Source organism: Helianthus annuus, chromosome 15 (genome assembly GCF_002127325.2).
Source record: "Helianthus annuus cultivar XRQ/B chromosome 15, HanXRQr2.0-SUNRISE, whole genome shotgun sequence".
NCBI lineage: Eukaryota > Viridiplantae > Streptophyta > Magnoliopsida > Asterales > Asteraceae > Helianthus > Helianthus annuus.
The window spans coordinates 155462401-155468385 of NC_035447.2; positions in this window are offsets into that span (position 1 = coordinate 155462401).

The window sequence follows — 5985 nt, forward strand, 5'->3', positions numbered from 1 at the left end:
CGTCGTTTGCGTTCGGTTTCCGCAGGTATCGCTTGCTATACAATTTGACAACCCATTGGCAAAACTTGTGCAAACATCGACGTGCGGTTCTTTCAGACATCCGAATGTACTCGTCTAATACATCGGGTGCGAAACCGTATGCAAGTTGGCGAATGGCCGACGTACATTTTTGTAAATTACTGAAACCCCTTTGCCCCTAGCATCGTTTCGCAATGTAAAAAACGGATCAGACAGGGCTATGTCGCCTGCAATACGTAAGAACAGTGGACGACTCATACGGAAACGACGTCGAAAAATTTCAGCTGGGTACACGGGTTCGTCGGCAAAATAATCGGCTACTAGTTTATCGTGGCCGGCTATAAATTTAGAACAAAACATAAATGAAATTAATTATAAAATACATTTTAAAATCTATATAAAACATAAGGAAAAAAAATAAAATACCTTCTTGGTCTCGGTTATATTTTGCTCGTCTAGTTAGCCGTTGGGACGACCCTTCATCGGCCGCCATGAACACCTGAGCCGCGTTCATAATCATGTTGTGCATAATAGCATCCTCTTCCGAAGATGATGAATACCACTCGGACGAAGACGATGAAGACATAGAAGAAATTGAAGAAATGGAAGAAACGGGTGAAGCCATGATAATTTTTTAGCGAGAGATGGGGTGGTAGCGGGTAAAAAATGGTACAAAATATGATGATTTTTTATAAAAAGTGAAGAGTGGTTTATAAAATGTGAGAGAGATGGGGTGGTAGTGGGTGAAAAGTTGTGAAAAAAGGGATTAAAGATGTGAGTATTTATAAAAATGGAAGTGAAATGGGGTGGTTTTTAAAATATAGCCGTTTGAAATTATTTTTTTTATTTTTAACGGTCAAAAAGGTGGGAGGCCCACCTTAATCGCTTCGTCGCAAACGGCTAGAAGCCGACGGAGAGGACGGGGACGGATGGGGGCGGCACGGTGTTTGGACCGTCGCCGACCCGCGACGGGCCGGGGCCGCACCCCATACCGTGTAGCCTAAGTATGACTAAAGACGTAAACTCTTCTGGCTTTAATGATAGTAAGGAAACCGAGAGCAATATTTCTACGGAAAGTTTGGAGTCAATTTTGAGACAGAAAGCTTTAGAAAACCTAAGTAGATTCAAAGGTAGGCTTAAAACAAAACCAGTAGTTCCTCTTGATACTAAACATACGAATGATGAAACTGGTGTTAAGATGCCAACGAGTGTTAGCACGACACCTGTCTCACAACCAGTAGTACACAGGACTAGGTTTACATGGAGAAGAGATCCCACAGGGATAGATGAAAAGGCTGCAACTTCCAGCCTGGATTTTTGTAAATGCTGACTTATATGGTAAATTGTTACAGCGTGCGCAAATATATAGTGTAATTATGCATGTATGCATTTGTGTTTTGATGTTTGTTACAGGTAAGTTACAAGGTTTACATCCCGAACAGAGCTCCTGTGCTAGCTAGGAGGCAACTCAAATGGTGACGTGTCATCATCCGAAGGTTTATGTTTTGTTTGTTTGGTATTTGATACAAAGCTATACGCAATACTCTGTTTTTCTTCTCATTTTCTAATCACACGATTATTGATACTTGTGAAGAAATGTTTCTTGAAGCACATTGTATTAAGTTTACTGTTCTGGTTCACTAGTTTCCTGTGGTGTTGCCATAACCATTAAGATCTAATGAAAAGGATCAAAGATCTATGGACCGTGGTTCTTGGTTAAAAAAAGCGTTAGGCACTCCAAGGTGTCGTAACTAGTACAACTAAGTAAGCTTTATTTACAACCAGAAACTCCTATCTTATGTTAATAAGAACCTTTTATCAGGCAAATAAAAACCTTATTAAAAACCAACTATTTTATGGATATGGTAGTTGTTGTCACACCCCCAAAATCCACCTACGGAGTACCACCGCTTGGGAGCGTGACTGACCAGGATCAAGCCATCAATCATATCAAACATAGCATTTAATAATATAATTAGATAAGGTAATTCGTCACGACATGATTGATGTTCAAACCAAACTTTGTTTAAGTAGCGGAAGCATAATAATGAAAACCCAAAATAAGTTATAAGTTCAAATATCATAAGTGTTCAGATAGTATTCACGAATCCTTGTCCACAACGACCCGCTCCTCCTTGTGCAAGCTCCATATGATACCTAAGGCCCTGCAAGGCATGCAGCAGAGAGTCAACAACTAGTTGAGCGAGTTCACAGAAAGTAAGTTCAGTAATGGTAATAGTATAGTAAGCATTGCGTTCGTTCTTTTATTCTAGTATCGTATTAGTTCGTATCGCAGCCCTCTAGGCATGTATGCGAAGATTAGGGAAAGTTCTCAAGTATTCTAGACTATGTATATTTGTATCGCTGGCCACCCTGGCATGTGTGCGAAGTTTAGTATGTATAGTTCGCAGCCTCCCTAAGCCATGTGTGCGAAGATCAGTCATAATATCGCAGCCAACCCTTGGCGTGTGTGCGAAGATCAGTTCAAGTAGGTATACTAGTCTAGCTGTATCTTATCATTTACCATCCTCACCCTGAGGACCATAAACATCTATCATCTGAGTATGTGCAAATAAATCATCCAATCCCATTCCCACCCTGGGAACCCCATGCCTTGGCTGTGTGAACTCACCTTGGGTTGCTCGGCAGATACACAAAAGAGGGTTCTTGAACTAACAGTGGTCAACCACGTCCTAACAGGGTTACCACACAAGTCAGGTTTGGTTCAAGTAATGCACGTAGGAATCATAGAAAACACGTAGCACGTAAACAGTCAAGAGTACAATGCAATCATACTTGTGCGTCTAAACTATTAGCCCAAGAGTAAACGACCCAACATCATAAGTGGTTAACTAAGTAACCGGCCCAACTATCATACAAACAAGTAACACATCTCGGCCCAAAATAAATACACATATGCGACTTGTACGGTCCAGATTGGGTTGTGCGATCCGGCCGGGTTGTGCGATTTGAGTTAGCCCAGCCCAAGTCTACGGCCCAACCATTAAAACAGATTACCATCTTGTGCGGTTCATGTGTCTTGTGCGATCAGGCGGTTTGGGCTTGTGCGTTTGTGTCCTGGGCTTCTAAGGCCCAACAGTTAAACGACATTACCCCTTGTGCGACTGGGCAATGCCTTGTGCGACTGGAGACCCCTTGTACGATCAGGGTCTCTTGTGCGACCGGATCAGCTTGTGTGATCGGAGCAGCTTGTGCGACCCGGTCTTGTGCGATCCGTAACAAACTTCCGGATGTCATGCAATCGGTTACAAGCTTTTAATCAGTTTCCAATCATGCCTCTAATCGATCAAACTAGCATATCTAGCATCATATTCACATAAACCCTAATCATGTTTATAATCACAAACAATAGTCTAACGATTCACATGAACATACAACCGATCACTTCATCATAACTCGATTTACTTCGAACAATAACAAGTTAACAATCGGAATCTATCAAACAACACAGTGGATAACATCATCATATAATTCCGATTTCATAATCATGCCATCTATTTCATATGAACCTATATCCGGTTAACAAACATCATTCGGTTTTATATATCAAACAATCCGATTATATTTGCTAAACACATATAAGCCGATTCATCTTGACATAAATAGCTATAACACAACATCAAATAACAACAACAAACACTTAACATACTAACCGGATTAGAGAAGGAACAAGGATGATCCGAACAAGGAATGATCTTCGGTTGTAAGGGTGTGTGTGTCGTCGGGTTCCAAGCAAAACGAGAGAGAGAGAGGAAGTCGTCTAGGGTTTTGTGTGTGTGGATGTGTTGTAACTAAAATGAGAGAACAACCCCTAGGTGGGTGTTTGTTTGCGTAGAAAACAAGTGGGCCGAACCCAACTCGGGTGCCCTATGGGTCCGCGTACAAGGTGTGGCCCAAATGGCTTGTGCGGTCGAGTGGTGTTGTGTGTTCGGATCATGTTGTGCGGTTTGGGCTCGCTTAACATACATACATACACATATTACACAATGCACATAATAATATAATCACATAATCATTTAATTAATAACGTTCTCATAACCACGTATCGTTACACAAAGTAGGTCTAAAGTTCGAGTTGTCACATTATCCCCAACTAAAAAGAAATTTCGTCCCGAAATTTGGTATGCACTCACTGAGGAAGCTAGGTAAGTTATATCGTTCACTGGTTTTCCTGGGGTGTCACATCCTCCCCCCGTTGATCTGGAATTTCATCCCGAAATTCCGCAGTAGTAGCTTCAGTCTCAGCAGTGGTCGCATTGGTTCCGAATAACTGGGGGTACTTTTCTGTCATCCTGTCTTCGCGTTCCCAGGTGTACTATGGGCCACGTTTGGAGTTCCAACGTACTCGAACAAGAGGGATTCTCTTGTTTTTTAGGACCTTCACATCCCGGTCCGTGATTTCAACTGGTTCCTCGACGAACTGCAACCGCTCGTCGATAGTGAGTTCCTTAAAAGGAATGATGAGGGTTTCATCTGATAAGCATTTCTTCAGATTCGACACGTGAAAGACATTGTGAACTGCACCGAGTTCAGCTGGTAGGTTTAGCTTGTAGGCTACCTTGCCTATCTTCTCAATGATTTCGAACGGTCCGACATACCGCGGATTCAGTTTGCCCCGTTTGCCAAAACGAACTACACCCTTCCAGGGTGAAACTTTTAATAAAACCCGGTCCCCGACCTGAAATTCCAATGGCTTTCTACGCTTATCCGCGTAGGCTTTTTGATGGTCGCGTGCTGCCGCCATGCGTTGTCGTATCTGTGCTATCTTTTCTGTGGCGTCCACTACAATCTCTGGACCCGTAATTTGACTATCCCCCACCTCTGCCCAACAGAGAGGTGACCGACATTTACGCCCGTACAATGCCTCGAATGGTGCGGCTTGTATGCTGGTGTGATAACTGTTATTGTATGAGAACTCCACCAAAGGGAGGTGCTTTTCCCAGCCGTTGCTGAAATCGATAACGCATGCCCTAAGCATGTCTTCAAGTGTTTGAATCGTTCGCTCAGACTGCCCATCCGTCTGAGGGTGATATGCTGTGCTCATGTCTAACCGTGAGCCGAAGGATTTGTGCATCGCTTGCCATAGTTCTGACGTGAATCGTGCATCCCGATCCGAAATGATGGAGGTGGGCATCCCGTGCCTCGAAACAACTTCTTTGAGGTAGATGTCTGCGAGAGTGGAGAACTTATCCGTTTCCTTTATAGCTAGGAAGTATGCAGACTTGGTGAGTCGATCCACGATCACCCATATGGTATCATTCCCACGCTGGGATCTAGGTAGGCCTGTAACGAAATCCATGGAAATTTCTTCCCATTTCCATTGCGGTATCTTAGGCTGCTGAAGTAGGCCAGCTGGTTTCTGATATTCAACCTTGACTCTCGCACAGGTCAAGCATTTTCCAACGTACGTGGCGATGTGGGCCTTCATGCTAGGCCACCAATAAGTAGTTCTGATGTCGTGGTACATTTTGTCCGACCCTGGATGTACCGAGTAACGAGACTTGTGAGCTTCGTCCATCACAAGTTCGCGTAGACCGCCATAAAGTGGGACCCAAATACGCCCCGTAACATAGTAGGCGCCGTCTGCCTTCTGTTCCATTCGTTGTCGTGAGCCGCGTAAGGCTTCAGCTTTGACATTTTCGGGTTTCAATGCTTCTACCTGAGCATCTCGTATCTGTGCAGGAAGGCTAGACTGAATCGTAAGTTGTAGCGCTCGCACGCGCCGAGGTAAAGTGTCTTTCCGACTGAGGGCATCAGCCACAACGTTGGCTTTGCCTGGATGGTACTTGATGGCGCATTCGTAATCGTTCAGTAGTTCAACCCATCGTCGTTGACGCATGTTCAAATCCTTCTGCTTAAGAATATGCTCGAGACTCCTGTGATCGGTGTAAATCGTGCACCTGGTACCGTACAGGTAGTGTCGCCATATCTTAAGCGCGAAAACAA